A 23044-nucleotide genomic window follows, 5' to 3' on the forward strand; every position below is an offset into this window, starting at 1 on the left:
AAAAACACTTGAGCTGCTGTTTCAGTTCCCAGCTGTAGCAAGTGTGTCAGGCAGTTCTTTCGAGGTCACAAGACCTGCTGCTTGATAGTGAAGAAGCGATTTTGTTTTAAGATCGTGATCAGCTTCATTCTGTTATTGTATAGCTTTACTAAATGTGAGGTAAAAAAAAAGGACTGTAATTTTTAGCATCTGCATTCTTCCCTCTTTTATGGAAATGACATTTATATATAAGCCATGAATATACAGAGCAAATGTATATAAGGAATATGGTGTGTGTGTGTGTGTGTATTGGGCGTAGCTAAGCGCTCTGATGATGTACTTTGTATTAGACAGATCCCTTTTAAGAGGTCTTGTCTATATACATCAAAACTAAGCAGAAAAAATCGCCCGGAAGTGAAACACAGATAACTGCCACTCTCATGGTTCGAGGCGCTTTCATTTCGCTAAAATGTGAATGATGCTTTGTTTCTAAATGCAATAAGTTTTAAGGGAGATCTATCGTGGAGGAAGTACTGCATATATATATATATATATATATAGATATATAGATATATAAAATTCTTAATGCATTTGCATAGCTATATATATATATATATATATATATATGTGTGTGTGTGTGTGTGTGTGTGTGTGTGTGTTGTGTGTGCGCGCGTGTGTGTATGTATGTATATATTTTGTCTATGTATGTATGTAATTAAGAGAAATAAACTCTATTAAGCAATTCAATAGTGAAAGACATTATCCACATCATATAGAAAAAAATTAAATATACTATAATAAATATTATTCAAAAACCACTAAATTGAATAAACATTAAATTGACTACGCGCGTTTCGTGACTATATCTTTAAATCGATCATAATAAAATAATAAAATCGATACTATTAAAATTGATTCGGTTTAAAATTAATTCAATGCAAAAATATTGCCACTCTTCAGATTTAAAATAATAATAATAAAATAAATGTATGTATCTTAACACTAAATAATCGAATAAAATATAATTCTACTACTAATAATGTTGGTAACATTATTTCTTCTTTTAGTAGATTTAAGCTTAAAAAGTTTTACAGTAACAAATTAAATAATTATTCCAATAATAATAAAGACCAGAATATAATTAATTGTGAATGTAGAGATAAGACAAAATGCAAATTTAAAACTAAATGTAATTTGGATGGTGTAATATATTAATGTGTAGTGAATTTGATTGATGATAATATTAAAACTAATAGTTATAATTTAAATGCGATTTACGTGGGGTCGATTTCTAATAAAATTAAATTAAGCGGGGCTCAACACATGCATTCATTGAACAATAAAGCATTGATTAATTCTATTGGCCTTAGCAAATATATATGGGAATTGAAATCTAAATCTAAAGTATAATTTGAATTGAGAGATAGTTTGTAAAGCTAAATCCTATCGAATAGGTAATAATTTTTGTTTATTATGTACAAATGAATTTATGGAGATATTACTATCAAATAATAAAAAATTGATTAATTCCCAAATGAGCGAAAAATTACACACATAAGTGAAATTACTTATATAATAAGTTCAGCTAATTTGTGGATATATTTAAATCTGATTTATGTTACTAATTTTTGTAGTTATAATTTGTAGTAATGTAATGAGTATAAATTAGCAGTAGATTATGTAGTGCATATTACATAACTGGAATAAGATTAAACAAAGGTATTTATAAAATAAATAAATAAATTGATGAATATAGATTAAGTTATCGAAATTTAGTTTATTTTATGTATTGTACATATTTTAGTTTTAAATTGTTGAAAATCTAGTATTTTTCTAGTAAATGGTATATTACATATAGTTTATTTTCACAGCTAAAATATATATTGTTATTTTTACAGCTAAAATAACATATTTTATCTATTTATTGTATAGTTATTATTTACGCCATCTTTTCACGTGATAAATTTCTTAGCAACGCTAGGATCTGAGTTTAACATTTTAAAATTTCAGTTAACTGCAATTCTTCAATAAGATAAGTTAGGATTTTATTTTTCAATAATATTATTATATTTTATTCGATTATTTAGTGTTAAGATACGTATATTTCTATATCTATTTGCTAATTCATTATATGTTTAGATACATACATTTATTTTATTATTATTTTAGACCTGAAGAATGGCTATATTTTTTAATCGAATTAATTTTAAATCGTGTTAATTTTAATAGTATCGATATTATTCTTTTATTATTATTAATTTAAAGATATAGTCACGAAACGCCCGTAGTCGATTTATTGTTTATTTAATTTAGTGATTTTTGGGAATAATATTTATTATAGCATATTCAATTTTTTCCTATAAGGTGTGGATAATGTCTTTCATTATTGAATTACTTAATATAGGTTATTTCCCTTAATTATATACATATATCACATATTGTGAAATTTGATTTAGAATTGCTAAATTGAATTTTTTCCTGTAAGTTTGGAATTATATTCCCTACTATATATATACATGTGTGTGTGTGTGTATTTATATACATTTTTATACGTATGTACATGTATGTAAATATTTATACTTATATACATATCACACACACACATATATATATAGTATATATATATATATGCATGTATCTGTATGCGTGCATTTATTTTAGGTATAGTCACAATATTTGAAGAAAGATTTTCTTCAATTAAGTACCATTAATTATATGAAAATATTCTTTAAAACAACGACAGAAGACATCGCTCTTATCTTTCTTTTGTTTCAGTCATTCAACTGAGACCATACTGGGACACCAGTTTCAAGAATTTTGGGTCGAATGAATCAACCCCAGTATTTATTTTCTTACGCCTCGTTGTACATTTTATCAGTATTTTTTGTGAAACCGCTAAGCAACGGGTACGCAATCATAACGACACCTACTTTAATGGCTGATATGAGACAAACAGATACAGAGACACATACACATATACGACGGACTTAATTGAATTTCCGTTTGTGTGTGTGTGTGTATGTGTGTGTGAGAGAGAGAGAGAGAGAGAAAGAGAGAGCGTGTTTGTGTGTATTCATATATACATACAAAAAGAAACATTATTAAAGCGAATCTTTTAAGGAAGCAACAGATCACTTGTTGGTAGTATTTTTGTTACTTTCTCAAAATTACGAATGGCAACAAATCAGGAAAGACATCTACCGAAGACATTGTCATATGAGATCAACATTTCATGATAATCAACAACGTTCAGAAAGCGAAAATGCATGCTTGTGTGTCCACAAAATTGCCCGTACAAAAATATAATTAGATTTTCATTTGGAAATTTATAACGTGCAATAAACGAGTCCTTGCTTCCCACAAAATTACATATAAACATTCAGTTGTTTTCAAGTGGGGATTCAGAAATCTTTTAATATCGAAAGGCACAACAGGAAAAATATATTGTATAAAAGCTTGGTCGATAAAATATCTGCCCACATTCAAGATGTTAATAGTTTACATCTTAACCTCTAATACTGTGTAAAATTTATGGTCCAGGCACTTATATTTTCAATGCCTCACTCAATTTAAATGCATAGAGTTTTTCTCAAGATGTTTAAGGTTCCCTGAAGTAAACAGCAAGAACATAGAACAATCGGAGTATTTTGTTTTCTTGGATTATTTTATTCAAATGGTGCTATAATTTATACATACACAACAGAAACTTCATCAAATTTTTCTATTGAATCCAAGGACGAATTTTCTTTTCGCCTGTGTAATATGCTTAATTTAACAGACTGCTGGTGAAAATGACTTCTATGCATCTCCATGTTTATTGTTACCTAAAATACTAATCAAGCAGAGGGCGCCTCTAAGAAAAATCTCAACCAGCGATTTCAAATCACAGTTTACTATTTTAAAAGAACCAAAAATCTGTATACCGTTTGATGATGCAGCCTTAGATACACTACGTTAGAAAAAGGATGAGCGGCCATTGCTGGAAAACTTATTATCATGGTAACTATAACAACTGCAACATCATATGCTTCAGTAGCTTTTCATCTAAACAACACTACCAATTTATCATAAACTTAGCTAAGAACTTTACTTACTTTGCTAGCTCTCAAGGTACCGGCATATATATATAAGTTGTATAATACAGATGTCACTGAAATGTCATGGGAATTTCACTTTCCTATAGCTCTTGATTAATTTAGTGCAAGTTGTAGTCAGTGGATGATGATGATGATGATGATGATGATGGTGGTTGTTGTTGTGGTGGTGGTGGTGATGTGAAGAACATTGGTTGCATGACATGGCAATTTGTCTTTATCTAGATTCTGCTCAGAGAAATAAGAAATTATTTACAAAGAACCACTCTATATTCTGAAAATATGGAAGCTTTAAAATTACAGTAATTGCTAAATGAAATGTGTTAGAGACCTTCATTTCTGTTAACATCCGCCACATTCGGGTTTAGCAAATTTTAGCAATGCAATAGGGAAAGCATAAATATATAAACTTCACTTTCCAAACCACAAGCACCAATACCATTACCAATCAATTCTCAAGACAAGACACGATGTGCAAAAGAATGCTTTAGTAAGTTTTAAGACAAGTATGATAACAGCTAGTGTACACGTGTCAATATGTATTTAAAGATAGGTGATCGATGATATCACGAAATAAAATACTTTGAGGAATTTAGTAATCACTTTATATTTTAGGCAAATTATGTGGCCATGTGCTAAAGTTAGATATTAATATACACTCGAGTATGGCTATAGGTATACAGTTAGAACAGTATTGGTTGAAAAGTAGAATATGCACATAACTAAATATTACTATTCATGCATACATACATACATACATACATACATACATACATACATACATACATACGTATGTGTGTATGTATTCAAAGAAACTAAGAAACTAAGGGTTTCCAATAAGCAGAAATGGTAGAAAAATAACAAACTAGGAGTGGTGCCGTATTTAGTTTCCTCCAGCTGAATTTTTAGGTAGTAATCGTGCTTCAGTTACTTCTGCTTAAACTTTATACAAGACTAATAAAATAAGTAGCAGTGACATTTTAATGAAACTACTTTGCTTCCAATTTAAATTCTATGCTTGCTAAAATCTCAAATGTAAAACTTAAATATATCTGAATTTTTAAATCGTTATGCTGCAGGTCGGTGGGTTCGTTACTCTAATCCATATTTATGCCAGCTCGTTCCCAGATTCATTCCCCTATAGAAATGTATCCTAATCTATTGGAAATTCTGTGTTAAATTCTGTTTTTTTCTTACTCTGTCATGAGAGCTATACTTAAATCATGTTACATTTCACTTCTGATCTTATAGCCAATCATTCATGTCAAAATGTCGTATTAATACTGGTTTGTTTCAGATATATAAGGAGAATGTTTGACTGTTAGGTGTGTTATTTATACTTGTTTTATTTGCGTAAAAACACATTGGACCCTGGGAGAACTGGACTAGTAAATCTAAATACTGTAAAACAAGCTGGCATCTTTTTTAGCATTCTGTCCTGGATTTTATTTCTGTGAAATAGTTTAAAACAAGGCATATGATATGAAGAGTAATTTTATAAACTTTTCCTCGGCATACTAGTAGTGTATACTGGATGTAGGTGCATGAAATCAAGTTAAAAATTAAATATGTCCGATTTGAACTCACAACATAATAAATGAATAAAGAATTACAAGATCTTTATTTGAGCATTCTATTGATTCTGGACCCCGCCCTGCCTTGATGATAGTGATGATGATGACCTCAACGACGACGACAATGATCATAATCAGCATAACATGACGAAAACTAAATACTGCCTAAAATACTACATTTAGTAGTGCAAGGAAATTATGCAATATAAATAAGACTACTCAAATATATTAATAAATGGTAGGGCGGCGAGCTGGCAGAAGGGCGGCGAGCTGGCAGAAACGTTAGCACGCCGGGCGAAATGCTTAGCCGTATTTCGTCTGCCGTTAAGTGTTCTGGGTTCAAAATCCGCCGAGGTCGACTTTGCCTTTCATCCTTTCGGGGTCGATAAATTAAGTACCAGTTACGCACTGGGGTCGATGTAATCGACTTAATCCCTTTGTCTGTCCTTGTTCGTCCCTTCTATGTTTAGCCCCTTGTGGGCAGTAAAGAAATATATTAATAAATGGTGTGATTTTAACTGAACCAATTTCCAGGCGCAAACAATGAGTGACAAACAATTAAATAGTAATAGAAAACGTTGTCATTAAATGCAGACGATGCGGTCGGTAAAAGGTGACAGTTTACCATCTCATCTGAAGCTGTCCAGTCCTTGCTTGGTCCAAGTATATTCACAGACAGGATCAATTTAGTAGCTGTGCATATTTAGCAGTACACCGACATTTTAATATAAAATGCAGACAACAAGCAATGTAAATGTGTACCAAACATGTTACTTAATACCAACATGGCTACTATCTTCGGGGATACACCGAAGTATCAAAATTTACAGGCAAATCAAAATATCTATTCGGATATCATAATCAATGCCTCATCGACATTTTAATCTCTTCTGACCAAGTCAGAGTGCGATAGGAAGAGGAAAATCTAGGACAAGTACAAACATCTTGGAATTAAAATGTTCTAGATTAAAGAGGAGGTATTAAAGCAAAAATAGTTATCAGTAATAACTTGAGTTAAAGGGTTAGGCGGTGAACTGGCTGAATCGTTAGCACTCCGGGCAAAATGCTCGGCTGCATTTCGTCCATCTTTAGATTCTAAGTTCAAATTCCGCCAAGGTCAACTTTGCCTTTCATCCTTTCAAGGGTCAATGAAATATGATAATAATAATAATAATAATAATAATAACTTCTATGTAATCTCAAGTTTTAAAACAAATATAATTTTCGTTTTTTTGGGGAGGGGGGCATTCACTAGTACAACACTAAATACAATACCAAATATATGGCACACTAGGAATAACAACAATACGAACTTCCAACCTGTTGTCTCTTGAGGTCTCTGGGTGAGACTTGGAGCCAACTTGTACAAATATAAGGCAAAAGTCAAACAGAATAATAATAATAATAATAATAATAATAATAATAATAATAATAATAATAATAATAATAATAATAATAATAATAATAATAATGCGAAAAGCTTTCTCACTATAAAGATCTCCAAACTGAAATCACAAAAATGTGGAAGCTTAGTACTACAACAACAGCAATAGTAATTGGTACGTTGGGAATGATAATGAAGGGGGCTGAGAAGTATATTAAGAAACTCCTTGGTAACTCCTATCTCCGTAAACTACAAAAGATAACCTTGATGGGTACAGACATTATACTCCGGAAAGCACTTTTCATCTAAAATGGAATAAATGTGATGATAATTTTAGCATGCATAGCAAAATGAAGTGCCCTTGCTACACTAGACCTCCGGCGAATACCCGGTACTAAGGCAGCTGAAATAAAGTAATAATGAAAGGAAATAACAGCAACAAGATGATGATGATGATGATGATGAAGGGAGAGAGTGAATTCTGCGCATCAAGCCATACAAATACATTCTGCAAGCACTTTTCTTAGCTTGAAAAAGTTTGTAGAAGCCAACAAGGAAGCTTCAGCGTGGAAACTAAGCATGCTAAGGATAGCAGTTACATCTTCCTTAAATTAGTCTATTCAATTTTTTTAACCAAAAATGACAATGACGTAGTTCTAAAAATATTATATTGGAAAGCTTTTGGTTTCACCATAAACAGGTTCGCAATCTCAAATCATAGACGAGATTTATCAGGCTAATTAAGGATCAGAAAAATAAACATCTACAATGGGCAATGCATTTAGCATGATCTCCCCCTTTTCTGCCACTTTCCCGTCACTACTACTGTTACAGATAATAAAAAGTCAGAAAATATGTTGAAAATGTTTTACAATAGCAAAACATTGTTATGCCTCCGGGAAAATAATCAGGATAATAAATTCCCATTTCCATTTGCTTTATTCATAACCGATGATAAATGTCTATATGTATAAATAATTATACAGAAACACACCTTAAGCACATGCATATGTGCATACATCATGCATGCATATATCAATACATATATATATACACACACGCATGTATGCGTATGTAACAGTGTGAATGTAGCGTTCCTTTTGTAAACAGGTTGCTTACGATCCTCTTCTTTTCTATACTCTACAGCACCTTCAGCATGTGTCTTCTAATTTCGTTTTAGGACAGCCAATGCCTTGTGAGTGAAACTGACTGATTTAAACTGCATGGAGGCCCATTAATATATACATATATGTATGCGTGATTGTATGTATATATATATATATATATATATATATATAATATATATATATATATATATATATATATATGTTGGTATTGATATGCACACAAACACACATATATTTGTCACTAAATGTGACTAGGGTGTTAAAAATACCTACATTGCTAGAAGTAAGAACTAAAATGCTCCACTACTGTAGTCCTACATAATTGTATGTATATACACTGACGGGGATTATATGTGCTTTCACTACAGCATTAGAATATTTAAGCTCTTATTTCTAGCAGCATAGGTGTTTCTTAAATCCTAGTCACATTAATGACACTTATATTACAGTATTAATATGCTTACGATAAAGTGTTAGGTTGCGCACAGTGTAATATAGATTATTGCATGAGGAAGGAGCTGGAATTACGTCATCAACTTCAATAGCTTACAACAGTTTCAGCTATCAGAAGGAATGTATTCATTATTCTGTGTCTCTGCTGTGCTGTGTGTGTGTGTGTGTGTGTGTGGTGTGTGTGTGTGTGTCTGTGTGTGTGTGTGTGTGTGTGTGTGTGTGTGTGTGTGTTTGGAAATGGTGCCTATTCCAGACAGGCAGCCATACTTACTAACAATGCCGACAACACAAATGAAGTATTAGCACTCAAAGAAGCTCTCTCTGATGCTAATCTTCTACAAGACATCCCAGATGCCATATAAATGGGTTGAAACAAGTCCTTCGCTATCTGCTAGCTAGTGTTCACATACCATAAAACGATGCTTTGTACGAAAAGAAATTACCACCTTCGACTCAAGTACATTGCGTGACCTGGAGATTGATATGAGCATATATATCACCACGATGTTGGCAATATGCAGGCGAATGGTTAGATCGATTCGAAGTACCTTCAGAACAAGCACCAAGAAATTATGCTAGTCCTGTGGAGAACATTTATACTCAACCGTCTTGACGACTGCTCTCGCTTGTAAACACCCAACAGTATCAAATCAATAGGAGACCTTTAGGGAGTCAGCAGTGCTATTGCAAGAAAATTGCATCAGCGAACAGCTGAGCTTGGGAGAGAATGAGAGAGCTATGACTCTACTCCCTGGAGAGGACAGCAGAGGTAAACAGTGATATGCGTATGGACGATTCTGGATGGATTGGAGCCAACCTTTGGCATTGAAAGCTATACCAGCCCCCGTATTTGACGTCACCACACTGTTCCAAAGGTTCCAGCTATCACTTGTTGCTGTAGAGAAGTTATATCACTGCCAACATTTTAGACATTTCGAAATAGATGGTGATCGAGTGATCAGAAGTGATGAGCTCTCTTTGTAGATTCTGAAGGTACGAGGCGAGAAGAAATAAATGAAACAGTACATGGGTGTGAGTGAGTGGAGTTTTCAAGTGTATATGGACGAGTAAGAGTTGACAGTGATGCTTCTGCAAACATTCTCAATAGCAGTTAAAGGAATCTTACTAAATGCCATTTAAATATTCAATTTCTTAAAATTTATTTATCATATGACTGTTTGTTTATGAAAGACTGTTTGTTTATGAAACCTGATAAATTTCTTGCTATATAGGTACTATTACATACAAAATTAGTTTACGGAACATTATCATGTATATTTAAGAATAAAAGAAAATACTTAGCACCTCGCTCGCTAAATTTATTTGGGACCACAAGACGAAGATTATTTCTCCATATGGTAGTCATTTATACGTACTGCCCGTCCGAACGAAGACGAGGGATGGTTGCAATTTATGTTCTTTGGAGGCGCTTGAAATATTTAAATATAAGTATAATCTAATTAACCAACATAATGAATTATTGATCCGGTGTTCCCACTAACTCATTTATGAAAAAACGCGATTACCTTAATTTAATGAAATAAATAATGTTTCTCCTGTTAACTTTAACTTTATCACTGTTGAATCTAAGTAATATCCTTCATGTCTCGAAACACCATAATTTAATAATTTCGTACGTAACTAATCAATATATTTACTTCAACTGTAAGTGATTTAAACCATTCTCATCGTACTTATCAACTATTTTCTCTATATTTATTCTAGTAATACTGTTATATTTTATCTTGGTAATTTTCTTCATACTTATCATCCTCCTATTGAAGGCACCAGTATAGGATTATATAGTAGTAAACTAGAGAGTCTTTGAACAGCTTTTCTTCTATATCTTACATCTATATCTTACAATATATATAAAATTAATGAATCTTTTCAGGATTATCATACTTTTTATGGCCCTGGATATTTACAGTATACTCAACGCTTGAGAACTTTAAAAATCTCTTTCTATAGTCTCCTTACCAGAGATAATTTCTCATAACGTGGCATCCTGATGTCTATATTTAATTTATTTCTCTTCTTATATTCAACAAATTTACCACTGCTATGACAACTTGCATTTAGGTCGATAATACGCATATATATTTGTTTGAAGAAATATTCAGCGAATTTCCATTTAATATCGCATGGATTTACACAACTTAAAAGTATAGCAAATCATAGTGATTAATGTAAAAAATTCTATGTCTCTGGAAACTATCGCCACACATACAAAAATGGAATGCGTCACCAATTTGCTATATTTCTTAAGCACCCTACGGTAATGTTTTGGAACATTTACTTGAGTTTACTTCGTTAGCATAGGTACTGCCCTTTGATAATCATGTTAGCCAGTTTCCTAATTTGTTTTTTAGTAACTTTTCCCTTAAATTTCAAAACATCTTGACCTTCACCCCTTAAATTGAATCTACCCAGAAAAAATTGTAGTATTCTCTAGACCATTACTAGTTCACTCTTTTATCTACGGAGCTCGTAGCCCCAAATTGATAGATTATAAGCTTTTAATATATTGGGCTTCTAGACTTCTTTTCTAGGCCATGTTTACTTTCCTATTTCTTCTTCCCTTTGTTTATATTGCATACTCTTGTTTTCACTCTGATGAAACTCCGTGTCTTAAACCGAATGTCTTAAACCGAAGATGAGGAATTTCATTTTCGCAATTATTTATAGACAGCGCTTGGTAACGGATGTGGAAACGGCCGTAAGACTTGTTACGTACCTAAAGTCATGCTTTGAGTATAAAATAATTAGCTATAAATGTGGTATAATCGATGTGTTTGTTAATCTGAGGTTTTCTCCATTTTTTTTTATTATATAAATATATATATAATCTTTGACTTGTTTCAGTCATTAGACAGCGGCTGGAGCACCACTATGAATTTTTAGTCGAATGGATCGAACTCAGTGCTTTTTTCTATTTTGGAAAGGTTGATAATATTACGATATCCGTATCTTTTGCTAAGCAATTATCTTTCGGAGACTTAAACACTCGACACCGGTTGTCAAGTAGTGTAGAAACAAATATATACACAACGACACACACACATACGACGGACCTTTTTCGGTTTCTAAACAAATATATATACAACGACACACACACATACGACGGACCTTTTTCAGTTTCTATCTACCAAGTTTACTAAAAGGATTTGGTCGGTAAGATAATACAGTAGAGACACTTGTCCAAGGTACGAAAGGGTGGAACTCAACTTGGAACCATATAAACTGGAAGCCATACATGCACATAAAAACATATAAATCCATATATATATATATATATATATATAGTTAGATACACACACACACATATATACAGACTTGCATTATGTTCAGACATGCCTGCATACATTGCTATATGTTTATGCTAATATATAGATGTGTATGTATATATATATGTATATATATGTTTATATATATGTATATATATGTTTATATATATATATATGTATGTATATATATATATATATATATATATATATATATATATATATATATATATGTGTGTATATATATATATATATACACATATATATACGTCTATATATATGTACATATACACAGTTATATATGTATATATATGTATACATAGAAAGATATATATATATATATAATATATAAATGTATTGAAAGGTGCGGCAGACGTTTTTTTTTATGTAATCGGTAGCAATGTTGTTTTGTAAACATGTGATATATGATACCACTGGTGTCAGTGGAGCTCCGATTATTTTTTTCTTTCTCAAGTTGGTTTATTTAATATAATATACGCGTGTATATTGCTGTTTACATGAATGTAGGTGTATAGTGTAGGTGTTTTTGTATGTATATATATATATGTGTATATATGTATATACGCGCGTATATATATATATATATGGTGGGGTGTAATACTTTCTGAATATTTGCATTTTTCTGTGTCTTCTGAACATAAAAATTTAATATTCATTTATTGACAATAATATATAGACTACAAAATTGAAATATTCACATGAAAACTGTTTTCTGTTTTCGTATTGACTTCTTTTTAAATGCTGTGAATATAGGTGCTAGGTCATTGATTTTTTTTTTCTGAGTGAAATTTAATAATTCATCTTCAATATTGGTTTCACTGACTAAACGGCGTTCAATATTTCTAACATGTTTTACTTTCTGTTATTTACTGTGATCATAAAACTGATATACTGATAGAGTGATAATCATAGTGATTTGGTAAACTAGTTAAAAAAGACTAAATATACGCTTATAAGTTAGTAGTTTTGAAATTTTGAAAAATAACATAGAAACTACTATATTGTGTGTTAGTTTGTGTGCGTGTGTGAGACTGGGAAAGTGTGCGTTTGTGAGTTTGTGAATGCGTCATAAAAAACCATCTATTTCGGTTCTGCGCAAGCATCTGTGTATACGAGTGTCACATTACGTCTAACTCTGTGCAAGTATACGTATGGCTGTATGTGCACAACGTTCGGTTTAAAAAAGGTTTTATTTTTCGATTACAAATGTGTATATATAGCAAAATTTAAACACGCAATCATGCGTACAAGCACAAATAAAAAATAGATCACGTAGGTATACATGCGTACACCTGTAGGCACACATAGGGAAAGAGAGATATAGGTAAATAGTAAGCACAAATGAATACATATGTATGCTCGTGTATGTCCATACAAGCATATTTATGAAGGGACATTAAATTATTAATATTGTTATCTATTTATGTATTAATCTTCTTTTATACGTGCATTTTGTGTTGTATGGTTTTGCGTGTATATATGCATATGTATATGTAGGTAAATATCGATATATCTAGATGAATATATTTAGATGAGTGTATATATATACATATATATATGTATTTTATTCTTTTATGTTTCAGTAACTTGACAGCGGCCATACTGGAGCACTACAATTAGTCGGGAAAAACCAATCCCAGGACTTATTCTTTTGTAAGCCTAGTACTTATTCTATTGGTCTCTTTTGCTGAAACGCTAAGTTACGGAGACGTAAACACACCAGCATCAGTTTCGTTTGTCAGGCGATGGTGGGGGACAAACACAGACACAAACATATGCACACAATACATACATATATATAGATAGATAGATAGATAGATAGATAGATAGATAGATAGATAGATAGATAGATAGATAGATAGATAGATAGATAGATATACATATATATATATATACCCAACGGAATTCTTTCAGTTTCCATCTACCAAATCCACTCACAAGGCTTTGGTCGTCCCGAGGCTATGATAGAAGACACTAGCCCAAGGTGCCACGCAGTGGGACTTAACCGAATACCATGTGGTTGGTAAGCAAGCTACTTACCACATAGCCACTTCTGCGCTTATATATATATATATATATATATTGTTGTATTTAGGGATGGTCATGTTGCCACTTTAGCCAATAAAAACACACGCACTATATATTTGGTGTTAATTTGCTTCAACTTACTTTTTTACATTAATCCTATTTCGGCCATATTTCTTTCGTCAGACAGAAAAAATAAGAAAAAAAGAAAAAATTTAAAAAATAATAAGTAGGTATAAACATATGAACAAAAAACAAATTAAATGAACGTGTATAAACAGGGGATACAGATAATACAGGTACTTCCCCTACACACACACGCAACTACTAAACATAGACACACATAGGGGTATATGCATGCGCAAATAAAGACACACACAATAGGAATACAAAATACAAAATGCCTGATCGTTAGTTAAGAAAGGCGCACAAATAAGAAGAAAGCAAACGACCGCTGATAAGGTCACAGAAGTGTAACGAAAGAAATCTGGCTGAAATACTATTAATCTAAAAGATAAAATAAAGCTGAAGCAAATTAACGTCAAATATATAGTGAGTGTGATTTTATTCGCTAAACTGGTAACATGACCATCCCTAAATACAACAATATCTGTTTCAACACACGATTTCACATCAAGAATCTTGCAAAACGAATATATAAACGTATATATATATATATATATATATATATATATATATATATTTGACCTTACTAATACAGTCCCTATATTTAGGTCACTTTAAATAAAAACCTTTGACTCTGCAACACTATATAAAGTCTCTACTGGGAATGAGCAAGTTTAAAAATCTGCAGGATCTCACATTGCTTATAAACTCTATTGTTGGATGGACTCATTTTAAACTCTGTTGGATTTTTGGACTTTACTCATAAGATATTGGAATATTGCATATATACCATTCTGCCTAAAAAATGGATCTACAACTTCAATACATACATATCTTGCATCTATTTTCTTTCCTCCATCTCACTCCCCATTTTGTATCACATATAAACTATGACTTAACTATCCTCTCGCACCGTCTCCGATGAAGGGATATAATTAGTAAATATTCTAGAAACAGCTGTAAGACCTATTTATAAATGCTCTATCTACACACCCTTAGATTTTTATCTTATTACGCAAAAAAGTCTTATATATATATATATATATATATATATATATATATATTATATATATATATATATATATATATACGTATACATATATATACATACATACATACATTCATTCATACATACATACATACATGCATACATACATACATACATACATACTACATAATACATACATACTACATATTATATTATATATAATATATATATATTATATATATATATATAATATATATATATATATATATATATATATATATAAATTATCAACACAATTTTGCCAGTTTATCAGTAGCTTATTTATGCCGGCAGCAAGGAATTCTGGAGAGCAAGAGGTGATGAAATACCGAAAGGCTATTTTGGCATTTTCGTCAGATTTGAAGTTTTTTCCTTGCAAAATGTTATCTAATGCCTGGCAAACGTGATAGTCACTTGGTGAGAGATCTGGTTAATATGGTGAAGGACAGTACTTCCAAGTTCTATTCTTGTAACTTGAGTAGCGTTCGTTGTGCATCATGTTGTCGAACATATTTTGGCAAGTTAATTGACTGATCTCGGTTGTCAAATTGTAAGTTCACTCATGATTTCTTGCATTTCGTTGATGTATACATCCGCTATAATTGACTTACTAGGTTTCATGAAGCTCGAGTGCAGATCACAAGCAATGGACCACAAAATACTATAGCTTTTTTTGTGAATATTCTTTTTTAGAATGTGTTTTGGCACTTCGTTTTTATCTAACCACTGTGCAGAACGCTTGCTATTGTTGAAACGAATACAGTTTTTCGTCATACGTAACAAAACGATGCAAAAATGGTTCATTTTTTTGCCGTGACAGCAAAGAGCAGCATGTTTCAAGACGATATGTCATTTGATGCTCATTCATTTCACAAATCCTCGACGTACAGTGTGATTATCTGCCACATCTTCACTAAACACCTCATTGATGTTTCGAGTTGTCTGGGATGCAGAGGTTCTATGACGAAACTTATATTCATAAACAACATGAATTTCTAATCTATCCATGATTTTGCAAAAAATAATTTACAAGTGAAGACTCTCCAAATAATCAGAAACCATGGATTGCATTTCGAAAAAGTGATTATGTAACTCTTCAATGTTGTGAAACAAAGAATTGTCAGGATAAAAGATTCGAGTTACCGACTGTCAACGTTGGTGCATAAGAAAATCGGATATTTCATTTTAATGATCTGATATATAGATACACACACACAAACACACACACACACAAACACACACACACACAAACACACACACACACAAACACACACACACACACACACACATATATATATATATATATATAGGGATAGGCAGAGAGATATTTACCTATGCATAAGCAGACGCACAGGCACAATACATCTGTACGTGTGCCTTGAGTATACAAATATATGCATACTTCTTAGGATTTCTTTTCGCTTTGACAGTTTTTAACATTCGGTAATGTTGATAGTGCCCCTCGAAAATCAAATGCCTAATAGCTCAGATGCTAGCGTATTTCTATATCTTGGAATAAAGTGCATTGTTTGAAAATAGTTCAGGGTAAATATCAAAATAGACATCCAGCTGTAAAATATTGCGTATAAGTCTCGTCCAACCCATGTCGTCATGGAAAACTGTGGCAAACAACGACGACGATTTTTTTCTTTCTTTTATTCTTTTATTTGTTTCAGTTATTTAACTGTGGCCATGCTGGAGCACCGCCTCTAATCGAGCAAATCGACCCCAGGACTAATTCTTTGTAAGCCTAGTACTTCTTCTATCGGTCTCTTTTGCCGAACTGCTAAGTGACGGGGACGTAAACACACCAGCATCGGTTGTCAAGCGATGTTGGGGGATAAACACAGAAACACATGCATATACATATATACACACACACACATACGCACATATATATATATATACGAGGGCTTCTTTCAGTTTCCGCCTGCCAAATTCACTCACAAGGCTTTGGTCGGCCCGAGGCTTTAGTAGAAGACACTTACCCAAGGTGCTACGCAGTGGGACTGAACCCAGAACCATGTGGTTGGTAAGCAAGCTACTTACCAAACAGCCACTCCTGCACCTAATATGATGGTGATTATGATGGAATAAGTTTGTGTGTGTATGTGTGTGTATATATGTGTATATATATATATATATATATATATATAATTTTCAACAATTGAGGGCAAAATTATTAATTATTAATCATTTCACCAGTGTTCAGTATGCAAAGGGACCATTCAAGGCGAATTCAAATTTACATTATTAAAGGGCTTAGTAAAATAAATTACTTTGCCGCATACTGAACTCATTAGAAATAGCAGCTAAAAAACTTTTTTAAAACTATTTCTAATACTTAAAGAAAATCTCTCTCATATATAGTGTTTGCTTAATTCAACTCACAACTTTGTGAGTTGAATTAAGCAAACACTATATATGAGAGAGATTTTCTTTAAGTATTAGAAATAGTTTTAAAAAGTTTTTTAGCTGCTATTTCTAATGAGTTCAGTATGCGGCAAAGTAATTTATTTTACTAAGCCCTTTTATAATATATATATAATAATATATATATATTATATATATATATTATATATATATATATAATATGGAGCATAGACGTATAGCAGTGTTTAGGTATGAGGAGAATTTAGGTTAGTTGAAATATGTTTGTCACATATTTCAACTGCTAAAGGCAAATACACTGCAGTCACTGTGGAGGAAAATCTCTCTTATGATAAAAAGGTGTGAAAACACACAGTTCGTTCAGTGTCGCCATCTCTCGGGAGTCTCTTACATCGATGTTTCGAGGTTATTTTTTACACTTGTCAATGAGATCTACCTAATAGAGGCAACTCTGAACGAACTTATTAAAGCTATAGCTTTATATATTATTCAGTCAACGCGTCGACTGATTTGCCACAGTACATCTGGTGGGTAAGGCTGATTGGTAGTGGACGAAAAGTTTTCTGCTACCAGAGCCCATACGTAAGAAACGAGATTGTACGTATAAGCAACAACGGCAGCGAAGTAACCGACAAAGCCTTCAACACCAAACAGTTCCTCAGAGGCCTAACCCTGAATGGGTACCCACTATCTTTAGCCAAACAACGGCGCCTATAAAATATTAGCGTCAATAAACCTCGGAAGAACCATCATACTTCAAAGTCCGGTACGTATATCCTAAAGCTACCACATTTTGATGACAGAACTACTGCAGCGATATTTACAACACGCAGTTCGCAGAGAAGGACTCAACATACAGATAGTGCACACCGGCCCTTCCATGAGTAAAGCTCTGTCAAAGAACGACATCTGTCACTACTCCGAGGAGTGCACATTATCGAATTGCTCCATTAATGACCATGGATTGTACCAGAGGACTTATGTTGTATACGAGATCATCTATGGAAAATGTGGCGCATCTTACATAGGAAGCACAGCAAGAAAATTGCATATATCCATAAGGGAATACATGCAGGCAGAGGCTTCCGTGAAGAAGCATCTACGGTAACGCACGCCAGACACAGGAATTTACAGTGCACATTAGGGCAACAGAGCGAAACAGGGGCAACCTTAGAATCTCTGAAGCCATTCTCATACACCAAAGAAAACCAAATATCAAAAACAGAAGAGATTTACAGGAAGCTAGCTGCTTGCTATAACAGTACATTTCCGCGCATAGCCATTTCACACACGGAAATCGGCTACAATACTCAGTTTCTTGAAAATGAGGTCATAATCCAGAAATATTGAATGCAAGATAAGACGACAATAATTCATATATTTGTTTTCTTAAGATTTGCCTTGCAATTATTTTGCATTGTTCTGGCTTTACCAACGATCGTTTATACAATATATTCTACACAATGCTTCATAGCAATATTATTATTATTATTATTATTATTATTATTATTATTATTATTATATTATTATATTATTATCATTATTATATTATTATCATTATTATTATTATTATATTATTATTATATTATTATTATTATATTATTATTATATATTATTATTATTATTATTATATATGTTTTAATATATAAACTGTGAATGTGTGACTTTCTAAATGTGTGAGTGTGTGTGTCTATCTGTCTGAAGACCTAAGACTCAACAACAACCCAAATGATTTCATTCAAATTTTACAGACGCAGTATTATGGGCCAAAAATCATTTTCAACTTCTTGTAAAATACGAGCCCCAGGCAACCTATTCTCTCTTACACTATTTCAGAATTACACGTCAAAAGTGACACAATGATATATCTCTATTGTAGTGTGAGATATTTTCAGTTTAATATTTTTATTATTAATCCTGAAGCTATTAAAGTGAAAATATATCACATATATATTTCACATGTATACATATATAAATATTTATATATATATATTACGTGCGTATATATATGCATGTATATATGAATATGTACATGTGTGGATGGAAGCACTCCGTCGGTTACGACGACGAGGGTTCCGATTGATCCGAATCAACGGAACAGCCTGCTCGTGAAATTAACGTGTAAGTGGCTGAGCACTCCACAGACACGCAGTTCTCGGGGATATTCAGCGTGACACAGAGAGTGACAAGGCCGGCCCTTTGAAATACAGGTACATACGAAACAGGAAGTAAGAGTGAGAGAAAGTTGTGGTGAAAGAGTACAGCAGGGATCATCACCATCCCCTGCCGGAGCCTCTTGGAGCTTTAGGTGTTTTCGCTCAATAAACACTCACAACGCCCGGTCTGGGAATCGAAACCGCGATCCTATGACCGCGAGTCCGCTGCCCTAACCACTGTGCCATTGCACCTCCACATATGAACATATATATATATATATATATATATATATATATATATATATATATATATATTATATATATATATATATATATATATATATATATAATATATATGCATCTATGTATGTGTATATACATCTGCACTAAGTATCTATATATGTATATGTATATATATACAGATATATATAGAGAGAGATGTATATGTCTATATATATATATTGTATAGATGTATATCGATATATATAAATACTTTTATATTTATTTATGTAAATATATCTATATATATAGATGTTATTATAGATCTGTATATATATAGAGAAGAGAGATTTATATGTATACATGTATATATATTATATATAATATATATATATATATATATATATAATATATATATCTGTGTAAAAATTTTATATGTACATGTATATACATATATAGATAGATATGTATATATACGTATATATATCTATATGTATATAGTTTAAACAAATATATAACGGAGGCAATGATTTAAAGACGAATTCATTTCGTGTCACAGGTGCTTGCTTTTTTCAAGTAAACGCTCTTATTTCGCACGTGGAATTACTACCGTGTTTTGTGGTCTGCTACCGCAACAGATCCTTTATAGGATCCAGTTAGCTCAAGACATCATCAGGAGGAACCACGTCCGGTTTCGGCCCCTACTCCTCTACCAACAGCTCTGGTGTTGGGTAAATGTCTTCTTTCTTCTGTTCCCTGGCCTCTTCGATGTATCGTCAGTGAGTGTCAGCCGGTGACTGACTGTCTTGTCGAATTTCTCCCTTTAAATACCTGCCGCATAGACTCCAGCAGGCAGCCCCAGCAAGCTGTCACGTGACAATGTCTCACCTTAACTGACTAGTGAAGGCGCGTAGTTTTAGCCCGCGCTTTTTCGAAACGACCGTCACCTGCCGGTCAGCGAAGCTGATTCAGTCAGCTTGTCTCACCTAATGATGTTATTTCCCATCGGCGTGTTTATGACTTTCAAGCCATTTTTGGTCTTCCCACTTCAGCCATATATAGAAGCTGGCTTTTTCGACCGCCTCCTGTACTCTCCTTATTAGTCTATGCAGCTCGGGGCTAGAAAAAACAAATCTTCTTTTGAAAAGCGTTGTCATTTTCTTTTCAATGTAGAAAACTTTGAAGCTAGGAGAAACGTTTATAACGGTATAAGTAAAACCTACAACGTTGCATGTAATAGTAATCATAGAATGCAAATGTAAACAAATGTAGAGAAAATAACACATTTATAAATTATCTATGTATCTTTATCTATCATCTATATATCTGTCTGTCTGTATATCTGTTTGTCTGCATGTTTGTCTATTTGGTTATTTATTTATCTGTGGGCTACTTTCAGTTTCTGTTTACAATATTTACTCACATGTCTTTGGTACGTCTGGGTCTACAGCTGAGGACAATAGGCCAATCCGCATCTAATGGGAGCAATGCCAAAACCGGCTGGTTTGAAAGCGGTCATTTTAACCACAGTCATACCTGCGCCATTAATATAAATTTCCTATGATTCTAGAGAACTACTTTCCTCTTCAAGCAAATATAGCAGCATATTTAACAGACAAAATGTTAACATTTCATACTCAGCCACAAATAATGTACTACTTGGCGTACGAAGAATAAGACCTGGGGTCGATTTGCTCGACAAAAGGCGGTGATCCAGCATGGCCACAGTCAAATAACTGAATTAAATAAAAGAATAACAAATAAAAGTCATAAAAGTCATTATTATGAGATGATTATAAGATGATAATAACGTCAGAGAACAAAACGGACCATGATTTACACGAAGCTATTCATCGTATATATATATATATGAATATATCGATTTCAAAATGTAGCGACATGTGAATCGTTGGCGATTTTCTTCCTCCCTCTTCCTTTACTTTTGAACTTTCCACCGTCTCCTGTTTCTGACGAAGTGCTTTGATCAAAACGTAAAACCACCTTTATTTTATTCCCTGGACGCCTGTTGATATCTTGCATGTACCACGTCCATGCCTTGTTGTTTCTTTCTTGTGTTTTTTCTTCGTTCTTTTTTATTTACTACACACACACACACACACACACACACACCACACACACACACACATATATATATATATAGCGAAAGAGAGAGAGAGAGATGGATAGATATAGATATATATTATAAATTTTTACAAATATGTGTACGTGTGTGTGTATACACACACACATACATACATACACACACACATATATATATATATAATAAAATACAAAATGGGACAAGAAAGCAAAACATCCGGACAACTAGGTGATACAAAAAGGGACAACAAAACATCCAGATAGACGATACAGAAAAACACGGACGGGTCATTCGAAGCCTTTTATCTTCAGTGAAGAACCAGATCATCCTCGCAATTTCGGCTGATTAACCTTGAGATTGCTGCAACCTGGCCAGCTCCAAGGAAAAACTAAGCTAAGAGCATTAGATTCCTTGGAAAAAAGCATCGAATATATACGAAACAAGGACGGAAAAACAGACGGTGTTACACGAATATAAATACAATAATACAATAAAAAACAATGATAATAATAATAATAATAATAATAATAATAATAATAATAATAATAATAATAATAATATTAATAACAGGACATAACAACAGGCGTCTTTCGACTGGGGACGAATTGAATTCAGCTGGCATGTATTGAAATGAAGCCTTACATCGTCTATCTGGATGTTTTGTTGTCCCTTTTAGTATCACCTAGTAATCTAGATGTTTTGCGTTCTTGTCCCATTTTGTATTTTATTTTATATATCTATATATAGCAACATACGTACACTTTGTTCTCTTTTATATATATATATATATATATATATATAAGACCGCCACAGCAAATAGACCCAAGGTGGACACCACCGGCAACAGCATACACATCACCTCGATGCTCCCACTGAACATCAGAGGGCTGCTAACACTCAGTAACAGGACAAAAATCCCGTTCTTGAGAGACTTTGTTGCATGCAATCAAGCCTTATGCATAGCGCTGACGGAAACACACCTGAAACTGGACATAGCAGATGCGGAAATACACATACTACAGTATGTTGTACTACGGACCGACAGAAAAGAAAGGAGTCATGGACGAGTTGCTATGTACATCC

General features: G+C 32.8%; 1 long non-coding RNA gene across 1 annotated transcript; it reads right to left on the reverse strand.

Annotated features, from left to right (window-relative positions):
* Positions 1 to 1396: 1396 nt before the first annotated feature.
* LOC118763228 lies at positions 1397 to 22472 on the reverse strand. Its single transcript, XR_004998978.1, has 3 exons — positions 22461 to 22472; positions 21439 to 21444; positions 1397 to 1480 (listed from the first exon to the last, which is right to left on the reverse strand). It is a non-coding gene; the product is annotated as an uncharacterized LOC118763228 (long non-coding RNA).
* Between the last annotated feature and the right edge of the window lie 572 nt (positions 22473 to 23044).

This window comes from Octopus sinensis, linkage group LG4 (genome assembly GCF_006345805.1).
Source record: "Octopus sinensis linkage group LG4, ASM634580v1, whole genome shotgun sequence".
NCBI lineage: Eukaryota > Metazoa > Mollusca > Cephalopoda > Octopoda > Octopodidae > Octopus > Octopus sinensis.